This window comes from Rhinichthys klamathensis, unplaced genomic scaffold (genome assembly GCF_029890125.1).
Source record: "Rhinichthys klamathensis goyatoka isolate OS25496 unplaced genomic scaffold, OSU_Roscu_1.1 h1tg001303l_1, whole genome shotgun sequence".
NCBI lineage: Eukaryota > Metazoa > Chordata > Actinopteri > Cypriniformes > Leuciscidae > Rhinichthys > Rhinichthys klamathensis.
This window is the reverse complement of record NW_026607420.1, coordinates 11,992-35,015: the sequence shown is the minus strand read 5'-3', so window position 1 is coordinate 35,015 and position 23,024 is coordinate 11,992. Positions and strand designations below refer to the sequence as shown.

The 23,024-nt window shown below is 43.5% G+C and overlaps 1 pseudogene; it reads left to right on the top strand.

The window, feature by feature from the left end:
• Positions 1-3,682: 3,682 nt before the first annotated feature.
• Positions 3,683-22,731, top strand: LOC130079719 (C3a anaphylatoxin chemotactic receptor-like; annotated as a pseudogene).
• Positions 22,732-23,024: the final 293 nt, after the last annotated feature.

Below are 23,024 nucleotides of genomic sequence, written 5' to 3'. Positions count from 1 at the left end.
GTCCTGCTCGCCACAGTAAACATGACTCGTGTCGTTCTCCCGCGGCCCTCACTCGTCCTGCTCGCCACAGTAAACATGACTCGCGTCGTTCTCCCGCGGCCCTCACTCGTCCTGCTCGCCACAGTAAACATGACTCGTGCCGTTCTCCCGCGGCCCTCACTCGTCCTGCTCGCCACAGTAAACATGACTCGCGCGTTCTCCCGCGGCCCTCACTCGTCCTGCTCGCCACAGTAAACATGACTCGTGTCGTTCTCCCGCGGCCCTCACTCGTCCTGCTCGCCACAGTAAACATGACTCGCGTCGTTCTCCCGCGGCCCTCACTCGTCCTGCTCGCCACAGTAAACATGACTCGCGCCGTTCTCCCGCGGCCCTCACTCGTCCTGCTCGCCACAGTAAACATGACTCGCGTCGTTCTCCCGCGGCTCTCACTCGTCCTGCTCGCCACAGTAAACATGACTCGCGCCGTTCTCCCGCGGCCCTCACTCGTCCTGCTTGCCACAGTAAACATGACTCGCGCCGTTCTCCCGCGGCCCTCACTCGTCCTGATCGCCACAGTAAACATGACTCGTGCCGTTCTCCCGCGGCCCTCACTCGTCCTGCTCGCCACAGTAAACATGACTCGTGCCGTTCTCCCGCGGCCCTCACTCGTCCTGATCGCCACAGTAAACATGACTCGTGCCGTTCTCCCGCGGCCCTCACTCGTCCTGCTCGCCACAGTAAACATGACTCGTGCCGTTCTCCCGCGGCCCTCACTCGTCCTGCTCGCCACAGTAAACATGACTCGTGCCGTTCTCCCGCGGCCCTCACTCGTCCTGCTCGCCACAGTAAACATGACTCGCGCGTTCTCCCGCGGCCCTCACTCGTCCTGCTCGCCACAGTAAACATGACTCGTGTCGTTCTCCCGCGGCCCTCACTCGTCCTGCTCGCCACAGTAAACATGACTCGCGTCGTTCTCCCGCGGCTCTCACTCGTCCTGCTCGCCACAGTAAACATAATGAATGGTGACTGTAGAACGCAAAAGCCGAATCCCGAACATTTTGGGCGATCTCAAAACACATTTTCGAACTCACTAGTAGCCTATACTTGTTGTTTAACTACTGCGCTCTGTTACCGGTAGGCGTGGCCTCCTAGGGCAGCGAAGCAAGTGCATTCTGGGAGTTGTTGTCTTTCATCCACATAAGCCAAAAATACATTTTCTGGCTTTTCTCAGTCTACAGTAGAAAGCTCCAAATTCAAAAATAATTTCACATTTCTTCTACATAAATGACCCATTTTAAATACATATTCATCTTCGCAGAGGTGAAGTATCCCTTTAATTTGAGATGGCTTTATCTGAGAGCTGAGAGGATGTTGCAGTACACTATCATATATATCAGTGGTTTTCAGACCCTCTCTGCAGATTCTGTATGTCTCCTTCACCAGACACACTCAGTTGAGTTCATAGAGCCGTGTTCTGATGATAAACTCCTCATCTGAATCAGCTGGATTAAAACACGAGACATACAGCATATGCAGAGCGGTGGGTTCCCAGGACTGGGGTTCAGAACCACTTATAGAAAATAACTGTACATTTCTATCATGTATACTAAGATTACAAGTATTGAGTGATAATTGGATGTCTTTATAGCATGGATGCATCTAAAGAAGACGGGTTGTCCTTGGGAAGACTTGTAAACGATCAGACCAGAAATCCTACTTGCAAAATGAGAACCGTTGAAGTGAGCAGAAAACCTCACCTGTGTCTCTTTGCTGTACGAGACATTCTACCAGGAGAAGAAATCACTTACAATTATGGAGACTCAGATTGGCCATGGCGAGTCAAGGTACTATCAAGAAAATGCTAAAGAGATTGATCAGTAATTCATGATAATCTTTTACTGTCATTCTGATTAGTTACCATGTGATTGTGGTCTCATATTTCTGAAGCCTTTAAATCAAGCATCAGCAGAATCCACTGATAAAAAGCCAGCCAGCAGTTTGGGCCCGCAGAAATCGGTAGGTCCACTTTAAAACATCTGTATCATTATATTATTGACTATTTCAGCTTAGAGATGTGTGTGAAAGAAATGATAGTTAAAGTGTAGGACAGCTAGAGAAATGAACATAAACAAGTTTTTCTGTCCTTCACAAATATTTCCTGCTTTCTTAGCCCCATTGTGCAGCTTCTCTTCCCTTTCCTGAATTGGACAAGGTGAACAGCAAGGGTCCACATAAGCTGTCAGGCAAAGCAAGAACATCAAGGAATAAAACGGTAACCATCTCATACATGCAGCAGCGATCTACTGATGTTTACTGCCAGCTAGTTAAAAGTGCAGTCAGTGATTTCTGATAAACACTGTTGATATTTAAAATCGACAGCCAAACAAACACACACCTCCCTTCATTGCTCCGCCCCCAAAATAATGAACAACACAGGCAACCAGTTGACTACAGGTGCATATCCACTTCATCCAGCACACGTGTGTAATAGTTGTGGCACGTTCGGATCATTTTACTGACTTGGATCTTTGAATCTCGTTCATCAAAATTAACAAATCTTTTTTCGAAAACCTTTTGTTCATTTCAGTAGAATGTATTTAAAATGGTAGCCAAATTCCCCAAACACATCAAATGTTGATCGCATTTAGAATAAGAAAAAAAGTGCGATGCAAGGAAAAGGCCAAATTATGAGAGACGGAAATGATTCATTAATTTATTTGGGTCTTCAGGCTATGCAGTCTGTTAGTTACCTCACCTCCCGATCTAAGCCGTTCGTTCATCCTGTGACATCCTCATAAACTTAACTTTGCAGTCTGTAGTACCGGATACGTACACGTTTCGAGTCTATCGACTTCGGGTTCAAGTCATTCGTTCATCACGTGGCAGCCCCATTGAGCTATGCAGTCTGTAGTACCGGATACGTACACGTTTCGAGTCTATCGACTTCGGGTTCAAGTCATTCGTTCATCACGTGGCAGCCCCATTGAGCTATGCAGTCAATACTGGATGCAGAATTGATTAGTTCATATTTTGAGTCTTCGAGGACTTGAGAGGTGAACTAATCATTTATCTTTCCAGTACTGACAGCATAGCCTCAATGGGACTGATGGGAAGAACGAAGGACCCAAAGACTCGAGTGATTTAACTAATCATTTCTGTTTCCAGTACAGAACCTATAGGATGTTGTGTGTGCGCAGTCAACACAAAATTAAAGAATCACTCTCTGAGACAACTCAGTAGTCACGAGTCATTAAAGATTGTTCAAAATGTCTATCACACAAACAAGCCCCCCCGTTGGACCCCATTGAAGTCACTATATGGAGAAACACCTGGAGTGTGTTCCTCAAAAACCTTCATTTCTTTTACACTGAAGAAAGAAAGACATGAACATCTTAGATGGTGTGATGATGGCGAGTAAATTATCAGGAAATTTTAATTCTGAAGTGAACTAATCATTTAAGTAGTTATTGGTTCAGAGTTTTAATGTCTGAACCAGTGTAACTATTAATTTGACTATTGTCACAATTTTGTTGTTTTTTATTTTATTAATGATCTTTGCTTTGAAGTGTGCAAAACACGTTTCTTTATTTTTTGTTTACCCCTACAGTGTGTTTGTTTTGTTTTATATGGGTGCCACAGTTTTCAATATTTTTAATGTCATTTTATTCTTGTTTAAGCTAAATATCTCTTTATATATCTGCAGAAGCGGTTTCAATCAAGACTGTTACAGTCATCCTCAGTCGCATCCATATCTGGTGCACCCTCTTCATCAGCACCCTGTGCTGTGTCCACCTCTATAATGGCCTCATCAACCTCATGCCCTCCTGCCCTGTCCTCATCAACATCAACACCTCCCACGTCACCTTCATCATCCTCGCCTGTGCAGCCTTCATCATCCTCGCCTGTGCAGCCTTCATCATCCTCGCCTGTGCAGCCTTCATCATCCTCGCCTGTGCAGCCTTCATCATCCTCGCCTGTGCAGCCTTCATCATCCTCGCCTGGGCAGCCTTCATCAGCCTCGCCTGGGCAGCCTTCATCATCCTCGCCTGTGCAGCCTTCATCAGCCTCGCCTGGGCAGCCTTCATCAGCCTTGCCTGGGCAGCCTTCATCATCCTCGCCTGGGCAGCCTTCATCAGCCTCGCCTGGGCAGCCTTCATCAGCCTCGCCTGGGCAGCCTTCATCATCCTCGCCTGGGCAGCCTTCATCAGCCTCGCCTGGGCAGCCTTCATCAGCCTCGCCTGGGCAGCCTTCATCAGCCTCGCCTGGGCAGCCTTCATCATCCTCGCCTGTGCAGCCTTCATCAGCCTCGCCTGGGCAGCCTTCATCAGCCTGGCCTGGGCAGCCTTCATCATCCTCGCCTGGGCAGCCTTCATCAGCCTCGCCTGTGCAGCCTTCATCATCCTCGCCTGTGCAGCCTTCATCAGCCTCGCCTGGGCAGCCTTCATCATCCTCGCCTGTGAAGCCTTCATCAGCCTCGTCTGTGCAGCCTTCATCAGCCTCGCCTGGGCAGCCTTCATCATCCTCGCCTAGGCAGCCTTCATCAGCCTCGCCTGTGCAGCCTTCATCAGCCTCACCTGGGCAGCCTTCATCAGCCTCGCCTGGGCAGCCTTCATCAGCCTCGCCTGGGCAGCCTTCATCAGCCTCGCCTGGGCAGCCTTCATCATCCTCGCCTGTGCAGCCTTCATCAGCCTCGCCTGGGCAGCCTTCATCAGCCTCGCCTGGGCAGCCTTCATCAGCCTCGCCTGGGCAGCCTTCATCATCCTCGCCTGTGCAGCCTTCATCAGCCTCGCCTGGGCAGCCTTCATCATCCTCGCCTGGGCAGCCTTCATCAGCCTCGTCTGTGCAGCCTTCATCAGCCTCGCCTGGGCAGCCTTCATCAGCCTCGCCTGTGCAGCCTTCATCAGCCTCGCCTGTGCAGCCTTCATCAGCCTCGCCTGGGCAGCCTTCATCATCCTCGCCTGTGCAGCCTTCATCAGCCTCGTCTGTGCAGCCTTCATCAGCCTCGCCTGGGCAGCCTTCATCAGCCTCGCCTGGGCAGCCTTCATCAGCCTCGCCTGGGCAGCCTTCATCAGCCTGGCCTGGGCAGCCTTCATCAGCCTCGCCTGTGCAGCCTTCATCAGCCTCGCCTGTGCAGCCTTCATCAGCCTCGCCTGGGCAGCCTTCATCATCCTCGCCTGGGCAGCCTTCATCAGCCTCGCCTGGGCAGCCTTCATCAGCCTCGTCTGTGCAGCCTTCATCATCCTCGCCTGGGCAGCCTTCATCATCCTCGCCTGGGCAGCCTTCATCATCCTCGCCTGGGCAGCCTTCATCATCCTCGCCTGGGCAGCCTTCATCATCCTCGCCTGTGCAGCCTTCATCAGCCTCGCCTGGGCAGCCTTCATCATCCTCGCCTGGGCAGCCTTCATCAGCCTGGCCTGGGCAGCCTTCATCAGCCTGGCCTGGGCAGCCTTCATCATCCTCGCCTGTGCAGCCTTCATCATCCTCACCTGGGCAGCCTTCATCAGCCTCGCCTGGGCAGCCTTCATCAGCCTCGCCTGGGCAGCCTTCATCAGCCTGGCCTGTGCAGCCTTCATCAGCCTCGCCTGTGCAGCCTTCATCAGCCTCGCCTGTGCAGCCTTCATCAGCCTCGCCTGTGCAGCCTTCATCATCCTCGCCTGTGAAGCCCTCATCGCCTTATGCGCAGCATTCATCATCCTCATCCTCGCCTGCTCCACCCTTATCTTCACCTTGTGCTGTGTCAACACCAGTGGTTCACTCATCACAGGTGTCTGAGACACTCTCATGGGAGGTGGGTAGATTCATTTGCTGAATTATTGGGATGGTCGGGGTGTATTGCACTGGTAGAACTAACAATAGATTATATGAAATTATATATCATTTATATTGGTTTGTATTCATCCTCTTCCAGATATCCTCTTTAAGGCCATCAAGAAAAAGACAGGTATGTGACTTGCCATGTGATACTTTATATGCAATTTTTTTTTGCATAATTATGAATTGGCTTGCATAATAGTATCCGCAATATGATGAAACGTAATGTTACAGCAACCACTGCCTTGAGTAAGTGTTAAATTCTCTCATTCAGTATTCCGGAAGTTCCGTCTGTGACACAGACTACAGCGATGTCACAGACTACAGCGATGTTGACTACATACCAAAAATCAGCTCCGATGAATCGGATGGTAGTTCTTCTGGACATGACATGGTCAAAAGTGCTTTGATACATCCAACATCTCCCAACGAGGCAGGTAGTTCATCTGATCAATTTATGACCGCACCATCACCAAAAAAGATGAAATGCCAATCTAAAGAGACAAACACTTTGTCTGGTGAAAAGACTTTTATTCAGTCAATGCCATCACCAAAGCAGGAACGCAAGGCGTACAACAAGAAGCAGTATTGCCTTTATTGCTCTAAGCCATATTCAAAAATGGCAAGACACCTTGAATTTGTCCATCGCAACGAAGTGGGGGTTGTAAAGGCAATAGCATTTCCAAAACATTCCAAAGAAAGACAAGTCCAGTTAAACCTCCTTAGAAAAAGGGGCAACTTTGCCCACAACACAGATGTGGTGAGACAAGGACATGGGGAGATGATTGCCTGCTACCGTCCAAAAAATAGACAAAGAGCCAAAGAATTTATTCACTGCATTTACTGCCAAGGGCTTTACAACAAGCATAGCCTTTGGAAGCATATCAAAAACTGTCCCCTTAAACCTAAAGAGGATGATGCCCAGGGCAGGAAAAGAGTTCGATCTCTGTGTGCTTTAAACACACCAGTTGGCTTAGAAGTGAGCAAAGGTTTCAAGAAAATACTGTCCTTTATGAACTATGATGAAGTTTCGCGTGTAGTTCATACTGACAGATGCATCATGCAGCTGGGGGAGCACATGTTCAACAGGATGGGGTCTGATGTGACCAAACATGACTACATCAGACAGAAGATGAGAGAAGTAGGCAGACTTCTTCTTGAAGCAAGGAAGATTACCCCACTGAGAACAATGGTAGACTTCTTCATACCAGCAAACTTCAAACATGTCATAGCAGCTGTTAAAGTTTTATGTGGCTACAATGAAGAGAAAAACTCCTACCGCATTCCTTCTTTAGCTCTCAAACTTGGGCATTCTTTAAACAAGGTCTGTAGCATTGTTGAGAGCAATGCCATGATGTATGGAGATCATGATCGTGCTGAATGCGCCCGAGACTTCAGGAAAATACACCAGGCAAGGTGGAATGAGTACATTTCTGCTGGTGCTATAACTACATTGAAAGAAGCCAAGTGGAACACACCACAGATCATTCCTTTCACTCAGGATGTCAAAGTCCTGCACACACATCTTGAAAAGAAACACGATGGGCTCCTAAGTAAGCTCAGAACTTGCCCTTCTGCTGACAGCTACTCTGCTCTAGCCAAGGTCACACTGTCCCAGGTCATCCTGTTCAACCGAAGGAGAGAAGGTGAGGTATCCCGGATGCTTTTGTCAGCTTTTAAAAGTAGGGATTCTTCTGAGCTACACAAAGACATTGCCATCTGTCTGTCTGAGTTTGAGAGGAAGCTGTGTCTGCACTTCACAAGAGTTGAGATCCGGGGTAAACGAGGCAGAAAGGTTCCTGTGCTCCTCAAGCCTTCCATGGTTTCTGCCATGGAGCTGCTCGTTGAAACGCGGGAGCTTTGTGGTGTTCCAGCAGAGAATCCCTTTATGTTTGCCAGATGTGGAGCAATGTCAGCCTACAGAGGTGGAGAGTGCATCAACAAAGCTGCTTGCGAATGTGGCATAAAGAACCCTGAAGCACTGTCATCAACTAGGCTCAGGAAACACATAGCAACCATGTCTAAAATTCTTAACCTTGATGAGAATGAAGCAGACCAACTGGCTGATTTCCTTGGTCACGATATCAGAATCCACAGACAGTATTACCGGTTACCAGAGGGAACACTGCAGCTGGCAAAAATGAGTAAAGTCCTAATGGCCATGGAGAAAGGAACACTGTCTGACTACAAAGGAAAGAAACTTGATGACATTGAAATTGACCCAAATGGTATGAGTATATTTAGTCTGTGTGTATCTGTGCTGTACTTATTTGCAAAACACATCATGTCACAGATACTAAGTATAAGCAATATAGTGTTAATTTTATTGTCATTTAATTATTTAGAGCAACTTGAGGCCCAAGGTGATTCCATGTCAAGTGATGAGGAGGACTACAGTGACCTATCTCAGACAACAGCACCAGCAGAGACTGATCGACCTGTTCAACCTGTTCAATCTGATCAACCTGTTCAACCTGTTCAATCTGATCAATCTGTTTCACAGGTGGATCAATGTAAGAAAAATCTCTAAACTGCACAAACAACAATAATCAAATAAACATGAATTAGCTCCAAGCAGCAATATCCAGCCAAATTCAAATAATCAACACATGAGGACACAATCTTGATTTGGTCTTTACTCACCGATTTAGTTGTAATGAGAATTTACTTTTTAACTATTTCATAGGTTCTTCACACGCTCCAAAAAAGAAATGGGAGGACAGTGAGGTAAAAGCAGTAGAGAGACACATGATGAAGTTCATCAAGACATGCAAAGTTCCTGGTAAGCAAGACTGTGAAAGATGCATTCACGCAGAGCCAGAAGCTTTGAAGCAGCGAACATGGACTGGTGTGAAAAATTATGTGCGGAACAGGATCACGACTCTTAAAAGAAAGGGTGGTTTGTAGGGAGCCATCAACACTTCAACACTTTGCATATTATGCTCTTTTTGTAAGAAATTGAGCTTAATTAAAAGAAATGAGGATAAAGGTGTAGAAATATTCTGAGGATGGAATGAAACAGAATATAAAGTGAAAAGTTAGAGTATAAGAAAGCTAATGAAGAAGTAGAGGATAGTAATATAGTCTAATTTCATTTATTCAGTTTTCTTTGTTCAGTTGCAATGAAGTTGGATGGAATGTCATGTTAAACTTTTTGATATTTCTGTTATAGAGGGAGGAGAGAATGTAAAGATGATAAAGTGAAGAGTGATTAGCTGTGTTGGACATGGGCTGTGGCTGGATGTAACCGATCGGTGAGAGTTGCCGTGTGGAGGCGGGAGGAGCTGAAAACTGAGACGTGAGTTTGACACTTTCTGCTTCCCGTAGTGACGCTTGCGCTGTGTTTGCATACTTTACCACAGCTGAAGTGGAATAAATGCATTATTTGCCAAATACACCGATATTTCAGAGACATTTTGATTCAATACATGTACTGCTTAATACAGCGTCTGTTTGTACAAGAATATAGTTCAACATAAGCCTAAATCCCAATGAAGTGGGGTCTACATTGTATCAGTTTTATTTTGATAACCATGACAATATAACATCGCGACTACATGAAAAGAGCTTTCACTGTTATAAAAAACAGATTTGTGCGGTGGATTCGGCAAATCGTGGATCAGTTGTGTCGTCATCAGAGCTCGTGAGTCGCTCTGGAGAAAGTGCTCTGGCTGAGTCCTGCTCTCGAATCGCTCTCGCCGTACTCTGAGACCATACGTCACAGTCACGGGGCGTCGCTGTCTGAAGCCGTACACAAGCTCTAACCGTCATGCACTGCTCAAGTCAGCCGTCTGTGCAGCGCTGTCCAACAAGTTCAACAAGCATAAAGCTCTCCTCCCTCTTTACATCATCTTTATATTCTCCTCCCTCTTTACATCCCCTTTACATTCTCCTCCCTCTTTACATCTGTAAAGTAAAGGGGATGTAAAGAGAAGGAGTGAATGTAAAGAGGAGAGAATGTAAAGAGGATGTAAAGAGGGAGGAGAGAATGTAAAGAGGATGTAAAGAGGGAGGAGAGAATGTAAAGAGGATGTAAAGAGGGAGGAGAGAATGTAAAGGGGATGTAAAGAGGGAGGAGAGAATGTAAAGGGGGTGTAAAGAGGGAGGAGAGAATGTAAAGAGGAGAGAATGTAAAGAGGATGTAAAGAGGGAGGAGAGAATGTAAAGAGGGAGGAGAGAATGTAAAGGGGATGTAAAGAGGAGGAGTGAATGTAAAGAGAGAATGTAAAGAGGATGTAAAGAGGGAGGAGAGAATGTAAAGAGGATGTAAAGAGGGAGGAGAGAATGTAAAGAGGATGTAAAGAGGGAGGAGAGAATGTAAAGGGGGTGTAAAGAGGAGGAGTGAATGTAAAGAGGAGAGAATGTAAAGAGGATGTAAAGAGGGAGGAGAGAATGTAAAGAGGATGTAAAGAGGGAGGAGAGAATGTAAAGAGGATGTAAAGAGGGAGGAGAGAATGTAAAGGGGATGTAAAGAGGGAGGAGAGAATGTAAAGGGGGTGTAAAGAGGGAGGAGAGAATGTAAAGAGGGAGGAGAGAATGTAAAGGGAATGTAAAGAGGGAGGAGATAATGTAAAGGATGTAAAGAGGGAGGAGAGAATGTAAAGGGAATGTAAAGAGGGAGGAGATAATGTAAAGGATGTAAAGAGGGAGGAGAGAATGTAAAGGGAATGTAAAGAGGGAGGAGATAATGTAAAGGATGTAAAGAGGGAGGAGAGAATGTAAAGGGAATGTAAAGAGGGAGGAGAGAATGTAATGGATGTAAAGAGGGAGGAGAGAATGTAAAGAGGAAGGAGAGAATGTAAAGAGGGAGGAGATAATGTAAAGGATGTAAAGAGGGAGGAGAGAATGTAAAGAGGGAGGAGAGAATGTAAAGAGGGAGGAGATAATGTAAAGGATGTAAAGAGGGAGGAGAGACTGTAAAGAGGGAGGAGAGAATGTAAAGAGCATGTAAAGAGGGAGGAGAGAATGTAAAGGGGATGTAAAGAGGGAGGAGAGAATGTAAAGAGGGAGGAGAGAAGAGAATGTAAAGAGGGAGGAGAGAATGTAAAGGGGATGTAAAGAGGGAGGAGAGAATGTAAAGAGGGAGGAGAGAATGTAAAGGGGATGTAAAGAGGGAGGAGAGAATGTAAAGAGGGAGGAGAGAATGTAAAGGATGTAAAGAGGGAGGAGAGAATGTAAAGGATGTAAAGAGGGAGGAGAGAATGTAAAGGATGTAAAGAGGGAGGAGAGAATGTAAAGGGGATGTAAAGAGGGAGGAGAGAATGTAAAGAGGGAGAAGAGAATGTAAAGAGGGAGGAGAGAATGTAAAGAGGGAGGAGATAATGTAAAGGGGATGTAAAGAGGGAGGAGAGAATGTAAAGGGGATGTAAAGAGGGAGGAGAGAATGTAAAGAGGGAGGAGAGATTGTAAAGAGGGAGGAGAGAATGTAAAGGATGTAAAGAGGGAGGAGAGAATGTAAAGAGGGAGGAGAGAATGTAAAGAGGATGTAAAGAGGGAGGAGAGAATGTAAAGAGGATGTAAAGAGGGAGGAGAGGATGTGAAGAGGGAGGAGAGAATGTAAAGAGGGAGAAGAGAATGTAAAGAGGGAGGAGAGAATGTAAAGGGGATGTAAAGAGGGAGGAGAGAATGTAAAGAGGGAGAAGAGGATGTAAAGAGGGATGAGAATGTAAAGGGGATGTAAAGAGGGAGGAGAGAATGTAAAGAGGGAGGAGAGAATGTAAAGAGGGAGGAGAGAATGTAAAGAGGGAGAAGAGAATGTAAAGCGGGAGGAGAGAATGTAAAGAGGGAGGAGATAATATAAAGAGGATGTAAAGAGGGAGGAGAGAATGTAAAGAGGGAGGAGGGAACGTAAAGAGGGAGGAGAGAATGTAAAGAGGATGTAAAGAGGGAGGAGAGAATGTAAAGAGGATGTAAAGAGGGAGGAGAGAATGTAAAGAGGGAGGAGAGAATGTAAAGAGGGAGAAGAGAATGTAAAGAGGGAGGAGAGAATGTAAAGGGGATGTAAAGAGGGAGGAGAGAATGTAAAGAGGGAGGAGAGAATGTAAAGAGGGAGGAGAGAATGTAAAGAGGGAGGAGAGAATGTAAAGAGGGGGGAGAGAATGTAAAGAGGGAGAAGAGAATGTAAAGAGGGAGGAGAGAATGTAAAGAGGGAGGAGATAATGTAAAGAGGATGTAAAGAGGGAGGAGAGAATGAATGTAAAGAGGGAGGAGAGAATGTAAAGAGGGAGGAGAGAATGTAAAGGGGGATGAGAATGTAAAGGGGATGTAAAGAGGGAGGAGAGAATGTAAAGAGGGAGGAGAGAATGTAAAGAGGGAGGAGAGAATGTAAAGAGGGAGGAGAGAATGTAAAGAGGGAGGAGAGAATGTAAAGAGGGAGAAGAGAATGTAAAGAGGGAGGAGAGAATGTAAAGAGGGAGGAGATAATATAAAGAGAATGTAAAGAGGGAGGAGAGAATGTAAAGAGGGAGGAGAGAATATAAAGAGAATGTAAAGAGGGAGGAGAGGATGTAAAGAGGGAGGAGAGAATGTAAAGGGGATGTAAAGAGGGAGGAGAGAATGTAAAGAGGGAGAAGAGGATGTAAAGAGGGATGAGAATGTAAAGGGGATGTAAAGAGGGAGGAGAGAATGTAAAGAGGGAGGAGAGAATGTAAAGAGGGAGGAGAGAATGTAAAGAGGGAGGAGAGAATGTAAAGAGGGAGAAGAGAATGTAAAGAGGGAGGAGAGAATATAAAGAGGATGTAAAGAGGGAGGAGAGAATGTAAAGAGGGAGGAGAGAATGTAAAGAGGATGTAAAGAGGGAGGAGAGAATGAATGTAAAGAGGGAGGAGAGAATGTAAAGAGGGAGGAGAGAATGTAAAGAGGGAGGAGAGAATGTAAAGAGGGAGGAGAGAATGTAAAGAGGGAGGAGAGAATGTAAAGAGGGAGAAGAGAATGTAAAGAGGGAGGAGAGAATGTAAAGAGGGAGGAGATAATATAAAGAGGATGTAAAGAGGGAGGAGAGAATTTAAAGAGGGAGGAGAGAATGTAAAGAGGATGTAAAGAGGGAGGAGAGAATGTAAAGAGGGGGGAAAGAATGTAAAGAGGGAGGAGAGAATGTAAAGGGGATGTGAAGAGGGAGGAGAGAATGTAAAGGGGATGTAAAGAGGGAGGAGAGAATGTAAAGGGGATGTGAAGAGGGAGGAGAGAATGTAAAGGGGATGTAAAGAGGGAGGAGAGAATGTAAAAGATGTAAAGAGGGAGGAGAATGTAAAGGGGATGTAAAGAGGGAGGAGAATATAAAGATGATGTAAAGAGGGAGGAGAGCTTTATGCTTGTTGAACTTGTTGGACAGCGCTGCACAGACGGCTGACTTGAGCAGTGCATGACGGTTAGAGCTTGTGTACGGCTTCAGACAGCGACGCCCCGTGACTGTGACGTATGGTCTCAGAGTACGGCGAGAGCGATTCGAGAGCAGGACTCAGCCAGAGCAGTTTCTCCAGAGCGACTCACGAGCTCTGATGACGACACAACTGATCCACGATTTGCCGAATCCACCGCACAAATCTGTTTTTTATAACAGTGAAAGCTCTTTTCATGTAGTCGCGATGTTATATTGTCATGGTTATCAAAATAAAACTGATACAATGTAGACCCCACTTCATTGGGATTTAGGCTTATGTTGAACTATATTCTTGTACAAACAGACGCTGTATTAAGCAGTACATGTATTGAATCAAAATGTCTCTGAAATATCGGTGTATTTGGCAAATAATGCATTTATTCCACTTCAGCTGTGGTAAAGTATGCAAACACAGCGCAAGCGTCACTACGGGAAGCAGAAAGAGTCAAACTCACGTCTCAGTTTTCAGCTCCTCCCGCCTCCACACGGCAACTCTCACCGATCGGTTACATCCAGCCACAGCCCATGTCCAACACAGCTAATGTAAAGGATGAAAGAGGGAGGAGTGAAGGTAAAGAGGGAGAAAATGGGGAGGAGTGAAGGTAAAGAGGATGGAAAAGAGGGAGGAGTGAAGGTAAACAGGTTGAAAAGAGGGAGGAGTGAAGGTAAACAGGTTGAAAAGAGGGAGGAGTAAAGGTAAAGAGGATGGAAAAGAGGGAGGATTGAAGGTAAAGAGGGAGAAAATGGGGGAGGAGTGAAGGTAAAGAGGATGGAAAAGAGGGAGGAGTGAAGGTAAAGAGGGAGAAAAGAGGGAGGAGTGAAGGTAAAGAGGATGGAAAAGAGGGAGGAGTGAAGGTAAAGAGGGAGAAAATGGGGGAGGAGTGAAGGTAAAGAGGATGGAAAAGAGGGAGGAGTGAAGGTAAAGAGGGAGAAAAGAGGGAGGAGTGAAGGTAAAGAGGATGGAAAAGAGGGAGGAGTGAAGGTAAAGAGGGAGAAAATGGGGGAGGAGTGAAGGTAAAGAGGATGGAAAAGAGGGAGGAGTGAAGGTAAAGAGGGAGAAAATGGGGAGGAGTGAAGGTAAAGAGGATGGAAAAGAGGGAGGAGTGAAGGTAAAGAGGTTGAAAAGAGGGAGGAGTGAAGGTAAAGAGGGAGGAGTGAAGGTAAAGGAGGAGGTAGAGATTTTGATGGGTGGATGGAGGAAATATCGAGGATGGTTGTGCACTGAGAATCATTCCCACCTCCAAGTTAATTGATTTTTCATTGTTCTTTTTTTTTTTTTTTATGTTTTTGAATTTCTGTCATTAACTGCAATGTGTACTTTCAACACAATGTGTTCAAGACTGTTAATATTAAAGAGTCATTTAATTGGAGTGTGTGTCACTCGAGTCCCCAAAGAGTCATTTAATCGGAGTGTGTGTGTCTCTCAAGTCCCCAAAGAGTCATTTACTTGGAGTGTGTGTCTCTCAAGTCCCGAAAGAGTCATTTAATCGGAGTGTGTGTGTCTCTCAAGTCCCCAAAGAGTCATTTAATCGGAGTGTGTGTGTCTCTCAAGTCCCCAAAGAGTCATTTAATCGGAGTGTGTGTGTGTGTGTGTGTGTCTCTCAAGTCCCCAAAGAGTCATTTAATCGGAGTGTGTGTGTCTCTCAAGTCCCCAAAGAATCATTTAATCAGAGTGTGTGTGTGTGTCTCTCAAGTCCCCAAAGAGTCATTTAATCGGAGTGTGTGTGTGTGTCTCTCAAGTCCCCAAAGAGTCATTTAATCGGAGTGTGTGTGTCTCTCAAGTCCCCAAAGAGTCATTTAATCGGAGTGTGTGTGTGTCTCTCAAGTCCCCAAAGAGTCATTTAATCGGAGTGTGTGTGTCTCTCAAGTCCCCAAAGAGTCATTTAATCGGAGTGTGTGTGTGTCTCTCAAGTCCCCAAAGAATCATTTAATCGGAGTGTGTGTGTCTCTCAAGTCCCCAAAGAGTCATTTAATCGGAGTGTGTGTGTCTCTCAAGTCCCCAAAGAGTCATTTAATCGGAGTGTGTGTGTCTCTCAAGTCCCCAAAGAGTCATTTAATCGGAGTGTGTGTGTGTCTATCAAGTCCCCAAAGAGTCATTTAATTGAAGTGTGTGTTTTTTTTGTTTGTTTTTTGGACAATTACTACACTTTACAGAAGAACATGACTAATGTGTTAAAGCCCCAGTGAGTTAGCCTGGCTCCGCCCTCCTACGCACTTCCGCTCAATTTTATTTTCCTTCAGTACTACGTCTGGGATTGTGCTGTAGACTTTGGTTTCCAGAAATAATTTTTTTACCGGTCCAATCAGCGAACAGAGGGAGTGGCTGAGAACGATGACGTTGATGTAGCGCGTCAGTTTGAGTTGGAGTTCAGTAATGGCAGCGGAGAAAGACGTGAGAAAATCTATTCGGTCCGTTGTTGCAAAACTGCCGAATATCCAGAAGTTAAAGCCGGAGCAAGATCAATGTTTGCTAAGTGTTGTTGGTGGCCATGATGTTGTGGCCCTCCTCCCCAAGGGGTTCGGGAAAAGTTTAATTTTCCAGCTCACTCCGCTAGTGGTGAATGAGTTAGCTAAGGCGAACGATAGGATGCAAAGCCGATAGTTGTTGTCGTCTCCTCTTGTTGCACTAATGGAGGACCAAGTGAGGGAGGCAGAAAGGTTAGGAGTTGGTGCTGGGCAGCTCGGCGTGCACGATGATCACTGTACAGCATTTGCGGCAGATCCGAAACGACCGCAGCGGCGTATTGTTAATGATTACACCCAGCTTCGACAGTTGACTGAATACATCACTGTCCTTAGTGTCAAATAAACATTTAGAATTTAGAATTGTTCCTTGAACTCTTAAATTCGATGAACAAAACATGCAGCTCTCGTTGACAGACATCTTATTCTAAACATAATCCTCTGATCATTCGGACTTGTTTTTTTATTGCTTAAAACAATACACAAGTAATAACAGAAAACATAATACAAAAACAAACAAAAAATAATAATAAAAACAAAACAAAAATAAAACAGTAGGAGGATAATATAAAATAAACATGAACAAGTTAAGAGAATTACATGACACTGAAAAAGGAAAATAATTACAAACAGTTAATGTTTTTAAGGCTTTTTTTGTTCTCAGACAACTTAATTGAAAAGAGGTATTTTTAAAATTCTTTCACAAATATAAGAAAGAGAGGTTTAGCATTTAGATATTTAGATTTATGAATATGGAATTCGGACTTGTTGTTTCCAGCCGGTTACGGCGCATGACATACGTCACGACCACACGTTAGCGATTGGCTATGGCAGATCCTGAGTGACGCTGGGCAGATCCAATAGTTTTGAACTTTAACAGAGAACCCGCCTACAAGGAAGTAAACGTTTCTCAATGGAGCGAGGCCAGACTCTCTGTACAAATGAAATGTACGAGAGTCTGGTAGAACCAGGCTACCAGTGAGTAGCCAAAGACTCAAGATGTTTTTGTGATAATGATTATTTTGCAGTCGATGCTAAATTAACTAGAGGGATGCAGGCCGTGGTCTTAGAAAAACTATTTAGGCTATATATATATATATTAGTTTGCGTGCCGTGTGCTCGGCTGCTTGCTGTGTTGTGATCGTAATTATACGATCACGCGAGAGAGAAAGTAGATGTGTGCAGTTTCAGCCGTCCTCCTCTGATTGTGATGTGATCGAAATAACAAACAAAACAATTTTGTAAAATGATATATGAATCATTTTTATTTTATCATATATCATTTTACAAAACTTTTTTGTGCATGTGCTCCCGCACACACAATTTCAGTCACAACACGCAGTCAGAGGATGCGCTGAAACATCAGCTCGCGATGCTGTTCCCTTCATTCATAACTCGGACTGAGAAGGATAGGCTATATTTGTGTAAATAGTTGTGCAACTGCGCAAACTTTATGAAGTTTAATGTTTGGGTTCCAGGGGAATTTATGACTGTTTCACCTTTTCAACCTCATCAAAGTTTCGTAATTAGTAAGTTCTGTGCTTTTTCTCTTTTTTTTCTTGTGTGCTGACTGATGAGGGGCCGATGTGCCTTGGTGAAACGGTGTTTGTACATGTAGCTTATTTTTTTAATTATCGTGGCAAGCAATCATAAAATACAGCATATTGCACAAAAAAAAAGCAATTTACTGAGAAACGGACCTCGGGTTTGGGTCGGGCTCAGGCTTAAAATATAACCGTAATGTTCGGGTCAGGTTAAATGATTTCGGGTACGGGCCGGGTTTGGGCTTAAGTTTAAAGCCTGTGCTGACCTCTACTTCAGGCACATAACTTGTAAAATTTCAGCAATTATTAAATGACTTCTGTAGAGCTGTTTTACAGTTGAAATAGAATTGAGCTGAATAATGACACTATTGTCTTCAGTTCCATCTTTGGTTCTCTCTGATAGTCAATCAATCAAATACAGTCAAATGAATAATATTTCTGAATGTTAATTGTCATTCCCCAACTGAGCAGTGAAGGACACTTCATCTCAAGCTACAAATCAGACAAAAATGTTGGCTACCCATTTTCTGTGATCTTGACGAAATAAAAATAAAAATAAAAAACTGTTTACTCACTAAATATATACCATCTCAACAAAGTCCTGATATTATACCTTTACCAGAATCTGTGTATCACCATGGTCCTCAAAGTATGACTTAACCAGAGTCTGTGTATCACCATGGTCCTCAAAGTATGACTTGATCAGAGTTTGTGTTTAATGTCCCCAAAATGGACATAAAAAATACTGTCCCTAAAGTGAAGGCAAAATGTCAGGTCTTTAAGGAAGACTTTTATTAATAAAATCAAGTGATAAGTGTGATGACAGCTTCTCCAGAAGTGCAGTCATGTCTTTCTTTTGTCTCTAGACCCTTCAGAAAGGGGTGTCCCTAAAGGTAGGGTTCCCAGTCATACGTCCTCACATTGTGGTTAAGTAGGTATGTGTGTGTGTGTGTGTGTGTGTAATTATTTCTTTGCCACTCTCCTCAACAATAACACCAATCCAAACACCGACTACTACAACCCACGGTGTTGCCATGGTTTGGCTTCACCTTTATAAGAAATACAGCCGCCAGGGGCATGTTCAAGATCACAACGGTGCGCAACGTTTTGCTACGGTTTCCGGGTTGAACGTCATGTTTCCTGGAAACGGCGTGCACCGGTGTGCAACGGGGTTTGAGATGCGTTTTCTCTTGTTTGGTGGGCGTGTCAGAACTGCAGTCCAATCAGCAGCAACATGTATATAAAGCACACGGTATTAAAGTGAACTCACACAATGGAAGTAATTTACAAATGTGTTCGATACGCAACAACTAAGGATATCAGAAGACATGTTTGTCATAAGTATTGTAAAAAATATAGGATATCAACATAATGATGTAGTTGTTTATATTTTTAGCTTCATTGCAAGTGTGTGACATTTGGTATAGAAATAAACAATGCATGTAAAGTGCTTTTCCTAAAAATGAGAAAGAAAATATGAACAACAAGAATGTGAGGCTAAATAGATGTGTTTTAGTCTTTATTAGGTAAGATGTGCTTCCATTTCAGTTTCCACAAATCCCTTCACTCGATTGGGATGTTCTCTTGTGTTCTGGGCGGCAAGTGCAGTAACTGTAACATCGGGCATATTTTGTAGTATTAAACATATTTATACCGACTTCATCAGGCTCTGAAAATTCTTCACAAAGAACACAAAAAGCCTTCTCAGCTGCCGTAGTTGCAACTCTTGCGTCATCACAACAGTGAGTTCAACGCATCACCGTTTCTGTTTAAAAAACGTTCTGCAACGTTTTGTCGGCGCTGAACGCAGCCCAGGTTTCAAACCTGTCAACACTGGATTGGGCTGTCAAAGCAGTCAGGTGGTTCACTACAGGAGTGAAGCATTAGGCTTGTTTGAGATGCGCCTTGCCTCGCCTGAAATGTATGCGAGAGTAGGCGGCTGCAGTGAGAGGAGGAGTGAAAAAAGCGCAGGCAAGCCGGACAGATCTCGCTTCTCGCAGTGGATCTGACACCTGTGAGATCAAAGGTGGATATCACGGGATTCACGCTCGTGCATGGTGTTGCTAATAAAGTGGATGCAATTTAAGTTTGGTTGCTTTTATATGAAAATATAATGAACAAGACACCCAAAGTACTTATTTAATTCCATTTTAAATAGGCCTACGTGTTTATCAATAATTTTTTCTTTAATACAGACATGTGTTTTTTTTAATTAAAAAAAATAAAATTACATCACATAGATCGCACTGTCAGAGAGTTTGGGAATATCCACACATAATTTATACACATAAAACATGATGTCAGAGTTTTAAAATCAAACATTTTAAAAGAGAACAATACATCACGGTTGTTTAAACCATTGAGCATTGAGCTGTGCCGTCAGCAAGTCGTTTCCCATCGTGCTTTTGATCAGCGCAGTCGGTGGAGAGCAACTGCGCGCGACTGCAGAATCCGACACGTGCGCCTTGCGGTCGCGAGAGTTTTTTGACATACGTCGGCATGACATCAGAGCAAGGCGGACCGCACTCGGACACATTTCTAACCGGCATGCATCTCGCGCTGATCACCGGTGATCGGTTCTGCGCAGATTTTGCTCATCTCAAACAAGCCTAGTGTGTTTGCTTCAGACGTCATTTTCACGTGACTAATGACGTAATGATACAAGCTCCGAAGCAGTGGTTCATTGCAAGGACCGTTCGAGTTTGAAGCAAGCTTCGGAGCGTCGGTGTCAGACGTAACATCACTACCCATGGCATTTCTTTGCCATTGGCTCATTTTTTAATACTCGAAGTCGATAGCCTTTCTAAGCGAAACCCCATTCATCGTCATCCGACGTAACTCGGAGTGACAACGAAAGGGAACCACATTTTTATAGATTGTCCAGACAACAGGAAAATTAAGTTTCTTTATCCTCAACTAAGGCTGAAAGTCGAATGAACAAGTAAAATTGTTGTTTCAACTTGAAAGCGCAGGTTGAAACAAGTGCACTATATTGTTCACAAGCTTTAACTTCAGTGTATCACGAGAACGAGATTGGCAGGTGAGGTCTCTGTCCTCGAGTTAAAAATAGGCAACAGACGCCCTTCACATCCGCATAAGGAAAGTTCATTTTAATTCATAATGGTTAAATACCAATCTGATCAAATAATTATTTGAATTAATTGTTGCAGTTTTTGCATGGTATAGCATGATTTAGAATCTTAGAATGACAGCAAATTTCAGCCATACTACCTTGCTAATTAAATATCTGGATAAACAATTAACAGGAACACTTGTCTTTGTGTGTTTCTTGACATAAATGTTTCCTTTTTACTTCAGACCAAACATAGCCTAATATTTATGTGACTTCAGTGTAATCACTGAAACATATGCCTAATTGTATGATTCATTGCACATTGGAACTGTTATCCAGAACAACTTACATTGCATTTAAGGTATATACATTTTTATCAGTTTGTGCTTTCAAATTAAATTATAGCACCAGGCTCTGTGTTTGAGCTTCAGGAACATTCTGTGGCAGGAAAGGCTCTGCTGTAATCATTTCATCAAGTCTACTGATGGCCCAACGCATGGCCACTTTCAGTAACAGCAAATCAGTTGGGATGTACATTTCCTGTCTGGTATAAAGCCAACAATCTGTCAGCAAGACTGAGAAGATATTCCAAGACCAAGACTCGGCTTGTCCCAGTGCAACTCAAAAATGGGTAAGAACTGAATAGACCACATGCCGATACAGTGCCTGCTAAAATTAAAATGAGATAATCAATTTTATAATATAATATAATATAATATAATAAAACTATTCTTGATTCTGTATAGAAATGTATCCCATGAATACATTTGCCTCACAGTTTAACAATTACATTTAAAAAAAATTGTTACATTTTACAAAATACACACAATTTGTTACATTTTTATAATTTATAAAAATTATACTATTATTCTTTAAATGAATAAAACTGGACAATTTATAAATCAATATCTAAATTTATTAATTAATTAATAAGCACAAAAGTTAGATTACAGATTTTGGTGCAAACGCCATTGGCTTTGTTTTATCCAAACAATATCTTTGAAATGTAGCCAACTTTGTAATGTTAGACTAAATTGCATTCGGTCATTTTTTCTTAAATCTATTTGCTTTTTTAATTGTGACTGGTATTCTTTATTGCATCTAACCACCTTTACAGTGCAACAAAATCTTTCCTTTATTGCTGCTAATAAGTGCATTTAAAATATATATATATATTTGCCATGTTTTTTAAACTCAGTAAGCCATGTGACTCATTGCTTTGATTCACAATTCGAGTATTGTCTCAATAAAAGTCAAGCGATTAAGAGACGTATTTCCACATTAATGACTTATTGCCACAGTAATGGCCATATAAAGCATTCGGACAATGCCAAAAGTTTCTTATTCAATAGCATGGACAGATTCCTCAAGACAAGACAAAACATGTTTATGTTAATTATCCTTCTTACTTCTCAGTTCTTCAAAAAAGATAGCATTTTTTTGTTCTTCTGCTCCTGTCGATGCATTTCATTTTGTTGCTTTTATTTTCCTTGATCAAGATTTGAGAAGAAAAAAAAAACACATGTTATCACCACATGAAACACCACAATATTAAAATCAGAAACAGACCAAATAACATCCCTCACTTGTGTATTCTCTCCCCCTTTTCATGTCGTAGAAGCCACAAGTTTTGGAACTGAAAACTTGACCGGAGGCACAACAAATGATATCATAATGGAGCCTAAGTTTTTAAGCTTTGGGATCTTTTATATATGCATTTTTACTGCCACCTTTGTAGTTGGTTTCATTGGAAACAGGCTTGTCATATTTCTGACTGGCTGCAGAATGAAGACAATAGTCAACTCTATTTGGTTTCTCAACTTGGCGACTGCAGATTTCATCTTCATATTATCCTTAATCATACAAGTTTCCATTTGTTACTTTTCATTGTGCATGTCCTTAGCGTCTCACATTCATGATGATAACACTAAATGTATTTTTTTCCTTGTAGTTATCAGTCTGGACCGATGTCTGTGCACATGCACATGGTTGTTTGGGCTGAAAATAAAACTCTAGAGCCAGGATCATCTGCATGATCATGTGGGTTTCATCCATCGGCTGCTGCATCCCTTTCTTAATTGTAAATGTGTTTTCTGCTACGTTTCTGGTCACATATGAATTTTTAGCGGGCTTTCTCATCCCTTTCCTGGTCATTGCTTCTTCACACATTGCTATTTGAGTACGAATCAAACACCTCAAAATGGGGAAGCGCCTCAGATCGTACAGGGTCATTATCGCTGTTGTCCTGACTTTTTTCATATGTTGGTTTCCATACCATGTTTGCCGTTTTTGTGCAATAAAAATTGATAACTGGTGTGCCAGTGATGAAGAAGTACTTCTGACAGCAATACAATTCAGTGCCTATCTGTTTTTTTCTAAACAGCTGACTAAACCCCATTCTCTATGTGTTCATGTGTGATGAGTATAAGAAGAAGCTTAAACAGTCTCTACTGCTGGTGCTTGAGATTAGCCTAGAAATCTAGACGCACCCTAGCGGCAGCGAAAATTATTTCGCAGCCAGTGTGGTCTAGCAACTCTCCATAGGCTTTTGAGCTGGAAAACCCAAAAACTGGTCGGGCCAATCACATCGTGTATAGAGTCGGCGGGCGGGCTTAACACAATGACGGCACGGGCACAGTTCATGACGTTCCGCGTGATTTCCCTGCTACTTGAAAACAATGAAGATGCAGCGGTCTTTCGAATCGGCTTTGGCCGGCTAATGGCCGCGACTCTGGAGGACTTGGAGTTAAGAGAACGTCACTTAAGTCATTCTTAA